Here is a 13742-nt window from a genome sequence, read left to right as displayed (position 1 = left end):
TAGAAAAGATTGCTTTTCAGTATTATTGTTAAGGCAAACTCAAATCTCAGTCCCACGTGGTCTGAGGGTGACTTTGGTGCTGCAGCCTCCTAGCAAGAGGTCCCCTTGGTCTCCACAGTGCTTACAACGGAAAACCCAGTTTTGGTCTTTTGCTCATCTCTTGAAAACCTTAATTTTAGCAATGATCAAAGACTACCCATGCCTCCCCTCTTTGCTCTTAATCTTCCATTAAATATTTACAGTCAGATGAACTCAGTAGTACTCAACTCATCTTTTAGACCTTGCCCCTCAACATTTGGAAGTATTTCATAACTCATGTGGTCAGCAATTCAGTAACAAGTAGGCTTTTATGACATAACTTCCAGAAGCTGTTGCTACCAGAATCATCCTGGGAACCATACAGCCTGGGGTCAGCACTACTTCTTGTTAAACCCACGGCTTTTTCAGAGTACCAAGAAGTTAGACAGAAGCAGGACAGAAGGAAGATGGTAGGAGAGAAAGACTGTTACTGCTTCAGATAGAGAGGCCTGCCAAACAGCCAATGACATGGCACACAGGAACGCCCTGCCTTGATTTGAGGGAGAAGGTATCAGGCAGGAGTACCTTGAGAGACCACTTTGTTTCCAGGGGGTTGTTTCATGAGGAGAGTAAACTGATTGGTCAAGCAGGATGCTTAAAACAACCGAAAAAAAATGTAGGTCATTAGCCTTGATTAGCCAGCAATCATTTGGATTTAATCAACCCATTTGGCATTATAACCGTAGGCATGGCACCTGCATTCCACCCAGCTAGACTAGTGCCTCTTCCAAAGGCACCAAGGGGGACCATCATTGGCCTGCAACACAACACCGGGCTGTGCTAGCACACATTACATCGGATACCTGACCAGCACCGGAAAGATGTTCAGCACATGCCTCGCCTACATTCTGCCTGCAGAGGCAGTACTGATACTTCCAGAAAGACAGAATACTTCTGCATAGACAAACCTAGATGACACCCATCAGATGAGCAGTAAATATCTCCAGGGGTTGCAGTAGGACACAAACCAAGCGCCTTTAGATTTGGCTATACACATGCTATGCAAGAACCGCTTTTTTTTTTTTCTAGCTACTACAGTTCATACATACAGAGTTCAAGAGCACCAAACTGCAGCTTTGCCTCAGTGCTATACTATTTCGCCTCAGCCAAAACTCTTGACACAATATAAGTACCCCCCCAAAACCCTCTCTCTAAAAGAAGAAATTGTTCCTCCAAAAATAGGAGGAGAAGCTGGGTCATCAGATGAGGGCAAAATTGGTTTAAAAGCCATTAAGAAGAAAGCAACCCAGGCATTCAGGAGCAATCACAGCTGCTTGGGCTGATCAGGACAGACAGAGGGAATTATTTATTTATGGACTTCTGCTCTCCCTGAGCAGGTGTCTCCACTGGGGAAGCTTTAAGAGGAGTGGGGACCAGGAGGCAGGTGCTGCTTAGAATCCTCCAGAGGTTTTCCTGGCCTGGGCCTCAGGAGAGTTAAACACAGTTCATGCCCAAAGCATCCTGGACCCATCAACTTGTCTTTCTCAGAACAGGAAAGGCCAGAAAGAGCATCACACGGGTCTCTGCTGGGATGGAGCACATAGAGAGCCCCAGGCACCTAGATTGCCGTGCAAGCTTTGCACAGTTTAGAGTAAGATCCCTTCAGAGCAATAGTGCTTGAGTACACAGCCGTTTCTTTCTTCTCATGGTTCAGCTGCTTCCCTTTAAACACAGATCAAATGTCTCTAGGGACTCAGCAAGCGTTTAACAGGCCTGCCTGATGGAAGGACCTCCAATGAGAAAACCAAGACCTGAAACTCCCAATAGACATCCTCAATTCAATCCACAGCTGATAAAGCAACCCTGAAGTTACATGCAACCAGATCCTAACTACACAGAAAGCACATCAGTCTAGTCTGTATTCAAAGCTCATCTAGACATTCTAAATTTAAGGGGGAGGGAAGGACTACCAGATTAAACAGGAGGAAGTATATGAATTGGAAAAGTCAGCATGGAAATATGGAATTCTTGATATTGTATCAAAAATTCCTTTTCAAGATACAGTACTGTCTTTTCTGATTTCTTATTGTTTCAATCAACAATTTCTTATTGTTTCCCCAAACTGGAGAACGAAGATGAGTTATCCCTTAAAATCACAGAGTTTCCTTCAGTATTCAGAGTTGACCCTTCACCACTAACTGAAAAAGAGCTGTAGAGACAGACAGATCTGCCCAGTAAGACAGATAAGGCAACTATCCCCTCATTCTGGCTTTGGTCAGAGGGCCACAAAGGGAAACCAGGGGCTTGGAAACTATCAACCATCAGAATTTTTCACTGGAAGATGCTGTGGAACAGTGTTATAAAAGGGTCATTGACAGGGACTGAACACATTATGTGAGTGGTGCCACCTGCACTGTGTCAATTCATGTCTCCCTGCAATTCATTACTGATGAGATGCCAGAGACCGAGACGAAAAGGGCAGGAGTGGACAGTGAACTACTGCTTTAGACACATCTCATTCAACATTCCCAGTTTATTCCTGCTCTGCCTCTGCTAATATATCTTGCATTACTCCCCAGCAATGATACTCTTCCTCAATTATGGTCTCAAATCACTACATTGTTTTGTGCCATTAAAGCTACTGCAAAACCAGTTGTGGTAGCAAAATAACTCATTAATGCATACAGTGCTTTGGGAAACCTTTGAAAAAGAAAGGACTGAAGAACACAAAAGTATCACCTTTGTTTCCCACTCTGGGAAGAACATCATTAAGCACTGATAGCTACTTAGCCCTGATGGAGAACTGCTCCAGAGAGGGTTGCATCCCCCAGGGAGCTAAGGCACAGACAACCCAGAGCTCTCTGGGGGACTGTTCTGCTTTGACCATTGACTTGTGGCTTGAAAATCTTTACAGGGCCAAACCAAATACACTGCTAGTTCATAAATGCTGGGGTTATTAATTTGTGTGCTTCAACACACATTGTTTGGGAAATTCAATTCATCCCTTAATTTGCTAAATACAGCTTTAGGTTCTAAAATCCTCTAGAGTCCACAGTGTTCTTTGCCCCTTCATGCTCATTTGCCTTTTTTATTTCCCTTCCAACTTGCCAAAAGAAAAAAAAAATCCATTTTGATTCTGTTCCTGGCCAGTCGACCTTGCTTTCAGAGCCTGGCACACCAACTTCCCCCGCTGCAATGGTCAGGTTACAAAAACAAAAGGAGAACATTTGCTTCCTTGTGAAACACTTCCCATTGAGATTTTTCAGTCACAATAATTCCTGTAGCATGGTCTGTGCTTTCACAGAGTCTCAGTTTTGCAGAAATACAAGGCTCAATCTGCACCCATTTACATGCATTTGACAGCCAGAAGAAGGCCTCTTCTTCCTGCTAAGGTATGCTCAGGCCCCTGCACAGATACCAAATGCCTCTGTACAGCTCGGCACAAAGGTCCCCCAATGGCATTTGGTATTATTGATGCCCAGTGTTCACCTCCTCTCCTCCCAGGCTGTCTTTGCATGAGAACAGTACTGCAATACATCTTATGGTACAGTTTTAATAGATTAACTTAAACTGATGCAAAAGGCACTCATTACTATTGAAACTAAACCTGTTTAGACATCTGATGAGCAAAAATGATGCATCCTCAAACAGGCAGAAGAGCATCCACAGTTTGGATTTTCAGTAGTTTAAATGGATTGTTTTCAAATTGATGCAATTTAAAGTGTTTGACTTCCTTGTGTATAAAAGATCTTCTCTGGAGTGAGGAAACAGCAGCACTTGTAAAATAAATGACTGCCTGCACAAGGGTGCAGCACTCACTGATAAGTACCACAAAGCAGTAGGGAGGAGAAGGGGCTGAGGAGATAGGGTCAGTTTCTTGCACAGAGCCTGTTCAGAAATATTGCATTCAGACTGACTACCTATAAGCACCCAGGAAAGCGCGTGCAGAAGTGACAGCCAACTAACAAAAGTTTCAGGGATATCCCAATATATGCAGGATCCTCCCTTGCCTGGAAAATACAAGGGGGGAAAAAAAACACATGCAGATGCACCTTCAGAGATGCAGAACATGTTCTGTCACTCATACAGCATGTGCATTACACAGGGGTGCAGGTCTCAGCAGAGGATGCAGATTAGTTACTGTAAAGTGAACACTGCATAGAGCAAGAAGGCACATCTTCCAGCACTCCTGCCCTCCATCCCTACCAGCCTGGGCAGCCCACAGAGCCTTGCTATCACGAAAACCTTCAAAGAAGATGCAACAGTCTTTGTGGGAGGCTGGAGCCAGAATCCGCTCCTGTCACACAGCTCTCCAGACCAGGATGTGACTGCGGCTGGCAAAACATGTTAGCTAATGAAGATTGAGTCAGGCAGGCAGAGACGATCCCCTCAGCCTGTTAATCCACTTAGGAAAGAAGAAGGGAAACCTGAGCTGAATTCCTGTGCTCCCTGCAAGGGACTGTACTGTGCTGGCTTTAGGACCTCAGCAGAGCAAATCTAGCCAGAGCTGGAATGGGGAGAGCTCTGGGTGCAAGACTAATGCTTTCAGGAGACAGGAGCAAGAGCAGAGGCAGGGAACAGCAGTCCCTAAGGAGAGAGCCAGGGCCGGATTTTGTGTCCACTGGGAACTAATGAAGCAAACTGAACTTTACTTGCCCTCTCACCAGGAAAAAGCAAGAAGGGGCTGAATGTGAGCTTTTACCCAACAGCAGGGCAAGGAGAAAACACATGCCTTACACCCTTTTCACAGGGCAAAAAGGCTTCCCAAGGGGTCAACTCAGATTCCCGGGTTAGAAAGTCAGAGCACCAAACACCCATCCCAGCAGTGACAGAAAGCCAGCAATGCCGCCTGCCCAATTTAGCTGGCGTCTTGCAGGGATGATGGGTGCCAATCCCATGAAATGTCAGATTATCCTTTACCACCAGAGGGTGCTCCCCATCTCAAAGACAGAGTCAATGTCACAGATGCACCCAGACAGCTAGAGGAGCCTTTATTTCCAGCAATCATGGAATCCGAGCAAGGGAAAAATTAGAAAATGAATAATAAATAATAATTAACGAATCTGATTCCACGTCTCACCTCTGTTTCCCCATCCCTCCTGGTTGGGCAGGTTAAGGCCCTCTGTTACATTTGTCCTCTGCGTCCTGCTCAGTCAGGTGATTCTCCTCACACTGGAGGTTAAATCAGTTTTATTCTTTTCTCCTAGATTGTGGATTCAGAGCAGCAAATAAACATTTTCCACTTGGCAGGTCTGTAAAGAGTGAGACCCTCACTTGCCTGCCCCTGAGCACACTTAGAATCACACGCTCCAGTCACATGCAGCTTTTGTGATGCCGAGGACTGTCCTTACCCCTGCACTGCCACAGTGGTGTGGTGGCCACTGGCCCATATGTTCAGGCTCATTTTCCCTACTTTGTCCTAAACTGGCTTTCCAGAGGGCAGAGCACCTGTTGTGCAGCAATGCCTCAGGATAGTGTTTTCAAAACATCAGTTTTGGGGCACTAATGCTACCTAACTCTGTCAATAAGACACCTGTAGGGAAAGACTGTTCACTTTGGTGATGCAGTGCCCCCACAACCTCTCTTCCTTCTCTCATCGAAGAGGAGGCATGTGAGTGAGGTTGCACACTCAGGAGCTGTGCACCTGGCAACACCCCACCTTATGCCTCAGCTTCCCATTTGTGTAGGTTAGAAGCAATACCCCAGAGCTGCACCATATGTGGAGAACAGAGCAGTGAGGATGAAATCGTAATGGTTATATTGCATCCTGAAATTCAGAAAAGAGAGAGTTTAAAGCATGCCAAGTAAGATCAGGCACCTATGCAAAACGGACTAGCTCTGCTGACGTGTCTGGCATAACATCTGTTTGTCCTAGCCCCAGCTTACTTTGATAGTCCAGGTCTGCATATCCCATGGGGAAACCGCTCTCATTGATGGCTCCCACCCAGCACACGTGCTGCATCTTGCTGTCTGACCACTATGAGAACAGATTGTTGCATTTTTCTAATTGCCCTTTCCTCTCTCCTTTGGCCAGTAGTGCCAGGCCCTGCCTGAGGGGATTTTTGTCAGAGTTCCTTCTCTTGGGTACCCTGGCATCACTTTTTGTTCTGTCCTCTTTAAATGATACAATACATTTGTCTGATGAAACTGTTAAAACTGGGAAGTTAAACCGCTGCACAAAGGACACTCATTCAGTCTCTTACACAGATTAAAATATGTTTGATAGGTTTGGATTACTTCATTTCCAGAATGAACCATTATCTGCAACACATGTGGGAACCAGTGCTTTCCAAGTCATCAACTGGCCAACAATGACAGTAGTCATCCTTGAGAGGCATCACATTCTACAGCCTAAATAGGCCAATGAATTCTTCTTCCAGTATTTGAGGTTGTGAACAGAAGGGAAAAATATAAGAGAAAAAGATTTTATGGTACATTTCTTAGAAACTTGCAATAGACAATTCTACTTCCTACAAACAAAATGTCAGGGGTACGTGTCACAGCTCCACTTCTTGTACTATTCGTAACATTCTCCCTTGGATTTATAGCAAATATCAGACATGCCACAGAAAGATTAACCCGTATTAGGTTTGGACAGTGATCATCCCAACACCATTTATACTCAACTTCTCAACTTGATAGATTTTAACACTACTCCACTACCATTACAGTCATTATATATTTGTTCCTAAACATGCACATAATCAGTCATCAAAAGCATGGTTATTTAAAATTAGGTATTTTGAGCATTACATTTCTGCATAATTTCACTAGGAGCTTAAGCTTTGCCATTCTTCCTCCACCCATTACAGTAAAGACTTTTAAAGTAATTTCATAGCCCTAGTGATATTCTCCTCTCTTGCATATTGCTGCATAGGAAAATTACTGGGGGTTTTATTGTTTTAATTACTGCTAGTGGGTTGTAAGATCTCAACTATCCTCAATTCCTTCACTGTCAAGAACAGCAGCATCTGGGAGTTAATTTTGCTCATGAAGGCAAATTAAAGGGTCAGATCTGCCTTTCTCACACAAATCTGCACCTCAGTGGAGATTACAACTTGTGGAATACATAATATATAAGATGAGCAGGTTTTGACCACCTGCAATTAGCTGATTTGCAACTACATGAAATAGCAACACTTAATCCAAATGGAGAGTCCAGGACAACACCATCTCACAGCACACGAATCTGCAAAGTGTGACAGGACCCGTGAAACAAAGACAAACAAAAAACCTGTATGTTAAATAAGGCAAACTACAAATGAAGTCAAGAATTAGGAAATGCCACAGTTGTGCTTACATGTGAGAAATACTCTTGGCTCTCATGTATATATGTATTATTTTATAGCCCTTAATTACACGATCATATTTTTTCCACAGTACCCCATCAGACTGCACTCAGAAGGGATTGTTCCTATGTAATGAGCAGCTTCTTGAGATGCTGGTTTCTGCTCATTGTTCAGTGTGTGGCCCCAGGCCTTATTTACCGCATATTATTCAAACCTGTCTCTAGAGATTTATTCATTTCCTTATGTGTTTTTCTATGGGCTTATCATTACACTGTCCAAGCTTCACCAGCCCAAGATCATTTCTTTTCACACACCTCTGAGAGGAGGGGGTATTTTTATTCCCATTTTCTGGGTGAATGACTGAAGACTGTATTAAAATATATTTGCTAATTCTGGGTGTCCAGTTTGAGACATCAACAGCCTGACTGATCTGTGCTTGTATAGCACTTTGGGTTCAGTGGATTCCTATTCACTTCATTTGCAGCTGCAAGCACTCAGTGTTTCTGTAAAGCAGGTCCTTTGGGATCAAAAAGGTCCCCTATAAAATAAGGAATGCACAATTAAACAACCACTGGCACAACAGTTGATTCAAAAAACCTGAAAACTATCATACAGAAGTGGTCAGAGAAGAAAGTCAACTGGCAGGTCAGAATTTCACTGCCCAACTATAAAAGCTTCCCTTTCTCTCCTGCAGTCCTTGTCTCACTCAGTACACACCTGACAAATGAGGCAGTGGTCCTACAGATGGTGTCTTTCACTGTGCAACTCTGATTTGTCTCAGAGCAGGTCCATCACATGCAGTGAGTGAGGCAGGGGTCCTCTGGAAGAAACAGCACACAGTGATGTAGCTAAAACATGAGTTGTATCGGACACAGTCAGGTAGACAGAAGTGCACGCAGAGGATAACTGGTCTTTCCCCAGCTTCCAGTTATTGCATTAGCACCTTTCAAAGTGCCCTTTTCACAGAGTTTATTGTTTCTTTTACAGCAAAGAAATACCCTCATGAAACATCACAATGACACTTTTGTGGATTATCAGAAGAGACGAATCCACCACGTGGACCACTACAACCACGGTAATGGAGTAAATGAGCTGCAAGGGTAGCTCATCCTCCTTTGTGAAGACTAACCTGAGAAGCGTGAAACAGTGGGTGAATTTCAGACACTGGTGACAGCTGAGGAATAACGATTCAGAGGCTCTTCCAACCATTCAATCCAAGTCATGCCTCTTCTCTCCTTTCCAGACCATCCCAGCCTACTTTCTTTTCTTCACTGCCTTTGTCTTCTCATCCTATCCCTTTGATTTGCTCTCTTCTCATCCCTCCAAATCACATTCCCCCACACTCCACAGCCCCAGCCTCCTTGTTCAACAGCTGCTTATAACTATTTGTTTCCTCTCCTTGCCTTTTTGCCCAGCTCCCTTTACCCTGTCTTTCCATTACTGTTTGGTGGCCACACTTACTGACACTGCCTCTGCCCCCACACAGCCCCAGCTGTCCCCAAAACACAAGCTGATTTAGAGCTTTGCAAAGAGCAATCTTCTTGATTTGTTTCTAAATGGAAAGAAGGCATAATTGAAGAACACAGCATACTCCCTACTTTTTCTTTAAAAAAAAAATAGAATATATATATATATAATTGCTGCTTTTGATAAAAATTTCCACAAAACAAGTCTATCAGAGGCATAGAAAATGTTTACAGCAATGATTAAAGCTTGGCAGTGGTATTGGACAACTGAAACTAAATTTTACAGGAATCACTAGTAAAAAAAGGTAGAGAGACTAGTCTTTTTGTTGTACATGGCAGTGAAAATGAAGATGAAAATTAAGGAAGTTGGTTAAGCAAGAAAGAGTGCTGCTGCCACCTCTTTTTAAGACATACCATGGTTGGGTACGTTAGCATTTGGATGGCAGGCCTTTGAAGCAAAGTGGACTGCTTGTAATCTTTCGTACACTATCCTGCTAGCTTATAGGAGCTAGTGCTTATTTGATATACAGACTTGCACCCATCTCAAGCTTACATCAGCTGGACAAAAAGTTATACACATCTTAATATTTCACAGAGTCACAGAAAATAGGGCTAGGACCAGCTCAGGTGGTTAGTGTATCCCTCTGTCCCAATGGAGGATCAGCTATAGCAGCATTATTTTTGACAGATTTTTTTTCCAGCCTATTCTGAAAAAATTTCAGCCCTTCTCAGACAGCCTGTTCTAATGCTTCTGCATCACTGCTAATAAAAGTTTGTAACATCAAACTAAAATCTCCTGCACTGCAATCAAAGCCCATTTACTTCAAGTTCTATCAACAACAGACATAGCAAACGGCTTAATCACTTCCTCTTGGACAAAGCCTCTTACTATTCGAAGACACATTCCCCAGACCTTGCCTAATATCTAGGTTTCCACGGCAGAAATATTAACCTGCCTAACAGAAACAAATTAGAACCTCAGTCCCTGTAATTTCATTCTTGGGTCTCCAAGTTTATCACTTGGAAGGCCACAGATTTTTTACAAACACCTACAACAAGGAGCAAGGTTGCAACGAGCAGGCTGGTTTGCTGTAGACAAGCCAAACTTCCCTTCACTTCTAGGGGACTGCAATTGATTCAGTAATAACGCCTTACTGCAGTTACAAAAAGAGAGTTAGTCCTTCACTGAGGCAAATGTCCCAGCTGGATTCAATTTCTCATGCTCTTTCAAAATCTTGAGTTGAAATTTTGGGAGACTTGAGAAAATATCTTCTGATAAATCAAGGCTACCATCTATTACATTCATTACACTATTAGCAGCAAAATTTCTTATCTGTCCTTGATGAAGCTGAGACCTGTGCCCATGGTCCTGACTTCCAGTGCTGTGCTTTGAGCACAAACCAATCTTTTCTTACTGACAAGCAATGAAGACCTGCCAGATCTCATAGGAAACATCTCCCAGGAAACTGGAAGTCGGCATCCTTGGTGCATGTGGGTATGAGAGTGTACAGAATAGCTGGAGTTGTAACTAGAAGTGTCATAAAGTTAAAAATGTAGGACTGTGAGCTCCCAGGGAAGCTAGGAGACATTCTGCACAGAAACAGAAGGCCCTTCTCTACCATAGGTGTTGTGATGGGGTAAGGCGAACTGACAGCTCAAAGGTGCACGCAACTGCTCTGTACTGTCTGTTTGCACAACTGCGTGAGAGTGTATCCCTTGGTGATGTTATTCACAGGCCTTGGCCGACAGTAAATAAGACAGTGGAGCTTGATTCATGAGGAATGACAGGAAATCTATAACGTGTGGGCTCTATAATCTGCTTGCTACTGCGTAGCAAAATGAAAGAACAACAGTCCAATTACAGAGTCCTTGCTGATCCCAAGCACATCCTCCAGACCTTGTTCTGCTCAGAGCAGTGGGAGTCTGTTGGCACCAAGGGAAAGCAAGCTCTGGCACAGGCATCTTTCACACAGAATCACAGAACCGTCAGAGTTGGAAGGGACCTCTAGAGATCTAGTCCAACTCCCCTGCTAAAGCAGGATTGCCCAGAGCACATTACTCAAGACTGCGTCAAGATGGGTCTTGAAAATCTCCAGAGAAGGGGACTCCACAACCTCCCTGGGCAGCCTGTTCCAGTGCTCTGTCACCTTCACCATAATGAAGTTTCTCCTCATATTTGAGTGGAACCTCCTATGTTCCAGCTTGTGCCCGTTGCCCCTCATCCTATCGCTGGAAACCACTGAAAACCACACTGGGATGGAAACAGCCTTTTGGAAGCACCATAATACCTTACAGTGGATACAAACGCAGACAAGACTGTGACATGGACTTCATAGCAAATTTATGGAGAGCGACAGGCTGCTGAGCTCAGTTCACCAAAGGACTACTCAACGTGGACAGCAATTGCCAGACTCCATTGGAGGCATCCCATGTCCCAAAGGGCTGGCTGAGCCAGAGAGCAGTGATCCACCACAGCAGTCTGGCCCAACCACTTGGTTTGGTGGGGGCTGTGAACAACGTTCCTCTCTCATAACACAAATCAATCAGGGTGCAGCTCCATGAAACTAAAAACAGGGCTATGATCCGGCAGGACACAGCAGCTGGGTTACAAATGGTGTCCAAAAAACACCTTAAGGGGAAGGAGACAAAAGCTGGAGAGAGACACAGATTTTGGGGCCAGACAGAAGAGGAATGGCTGAAGACATGATTCACACTAGGTGGAGAGCTGGCCCGTGAGAGAGCAGGGAGGAAGTCTGCAACAGCAGCAGAGCAGACTGCTCTCATACCACCAATCCTGAGGACACATGGAAAGACAGGAAAAGGTTTTTTTGGACAAAACAGTAATGGTGATAGTGGGAAGGAGGAGGGCTGACAATTCCAGACAGAAGGAGAAGGAAATAATTTTGCTTCCTACTGTGCAGTGTCAGAAAACCCACAGGGCTGCCCAAGGCTGGGAAGGCACAGGACAGCTCAGCTATGGATCCCGGCAGCTTAGAGGAGACAGTTTTCTCATTTTTCTCTAACCAAACTAATACTTTTCATTCGTTGTGTCTCTGGCCCTTACCACTTAACACCTTTCAGATCTATCTTCTGCCCCCTAGGAAAGGGGCAAGGGGAGCCTTTCTCACTCTGGCAACAGGTAAACAGCATGGCAGGATGGGGAGGGGGGAACAATTTCCTCTCCATCCTTAGCAAAGGCCTTCTTTGCTAAGCGCACACTCTGGGGACTGCCGTCCTTTCCCTGCTTCCCCCTACAACCATCTCTGCTGCCACCTCCCCTCCCTTGTTATCTGTCAGTAAACAGTAATTAAAGATGTGGCCTGCTTGATAAAGCTCCCGCCCGCCCTCACACGGTGCTGCCCTCTCGGACGTGTCTAATTAAAATCCTGATGAGAAGATGAAGAAATCCCAGCAGCTGGGAGTCTGCTGACTCTCCCTGCACTCGGCCTCTTCATTACTGACGACGAGGCAGAGAGATACAAAGGACCCCGGGAAACGCTCCGACAGACCAATCGATACAGCCTTTTGTGGGACGTGACGGACTGCTCAGGACTGCCTTTTGAACTGTGTGGATAATGAGGATGCTGGAGCGTGGCTCACTGCGTGGGGCTGATGGGGCTAGACTCCCCCACTAGTCCTGCTGCACTGCTGCTCCCAGGAATGGCACCCAGAGCCCCTGCAGCTTGGCAGCCACTCACACCATATAGTGAATTCACACAGTTATAATAGCGGGGACACTTGCCCGTCCCCCACCAACCCAAGCTCCAGAAATCATGGCTTGTAGTGCCAGAATACTGTCAAACCTCTAACCACTCCATCATTTCTATACAAACACAGAGCATGCACATGTGTACATACACTGCAAAATGCTGAGAGCCAGCACAAACCTTCCCTAAATGAAATGAACACCACACACGATGTACACACCGTTGTGTTTACATGGACACTTATTCATGGGAATGGTGTGTTTTCACTGCTCTCCCAGGATTTTGTGCTAAGGTGAAATTCTTGGTATGCACAAAATAAAACAGCAAAGGTTTACCTGAAGTGCACGGTGATATCATCATCGTGAATCACCATAACTATATTTAGACACACTTCACTTCATGCAAATACATCCAGTAAATGGTTTTATTCTTGAGGTTTTTTCTAATATGAGTTCAGCTTTACCTGGAAACAAGCCTATTTTCACTGGCAAACTCACATTTATCCAAAACACCAGAGATTCCATTGCTCTTAGTTTCAAGATGAAAGAAATAGAAAAGAGATGAAAGTAGATTTATACTTTCTAAAATTTAAAAGTGCATCTCAGGCACCTGCCTCCACGTCCCTTCTGAGCAAGCCCACAGGAAACACAGTCACACTGGGAATTAGGATCATGTGCAAGAATGGGAGTGAATACATGGCTGCAAATACAAGTGCACTGTGCATGAAGGAAATGCATGTTCCACATGTGGAATCAATAAAAGCGTGAGCTTTTATCTGTCTGAGTTCACACCTCCTGCTTCACAAACAACTGCTGCTCATGCAATCAGCATCAGCCCAGCAATAGCTGGTACTCTTTTCAGAGTCCCAGCTACATCCTTGGGACCTAGTTTATTCACTAAAGCCTCAGTTGTTTTCTTTCCCACTCCCCCAATTTTAACTATTTTTCCAGACCATACAAACTAAAAAAAAAAAAAAACCTTAAAAAAAATATGTTTCCTAGAAGTCTCATAAAGTAAAAAAAAAAAAACTTACCTATATTTATTAACATCCAAATTGCCATAATCCTGCCCCGCTGTCCCCTTTGTCAGCCCAGGCCCAGAGAGAAACTAAAGAACAAATCATTCCTGAACTGGTTTAATACTGAATTAAACTTGCCAAAAAAACCAAACCATCTCAAAAGAAATAGTCTATTGCAAAATATGATCAGTAACAGCAAAAAGTGATCAACCAAACACAGAGGCAATGGACTCAATGGTAAAAG

The 13742-nt window shown here is 44.3% G+C and overlaps 1 protein-coding gene across 1 annotated transcript in view; it reads right to left on the bottom strand.

Annotated features, from left to right (window-relative positions):
* Positions 1 to 8104, bottom strand: part of ESRRB (estrogen related receptor beta) — a 104123-nt gene extending 96019 nt beyond the window's left edge. The window contains exon 1 of the mRNA XM_074148501.1: positions 8025 to 8104. The gene's annotated coding sequence lies outside the window, so the exon portion shown is untranslated. The remainder of the gene's footprint in view (positions 1 to 8024) is intronic.
* Positions 8105 to 13742: the final 5638 nt, after the last annotated feature.

Source organism: Numenius arquata, chromosome 6 (assembly GCF_964106895.1).
Source record: "Numenius arquata chromosome 6, bNumArq3.hap1.1, whole genome shotgun sequence".
Classification (NCBI taxonomy): domain Eukaryota; kingdom Metazoa; phylum Chordata; class Aves; order Charadriiformes; family Scolopacidae; genus Numenius; species Numenius arquata.
This window is presented reverse-complemented; position numbering and strand designations above follow the sequence as displayed.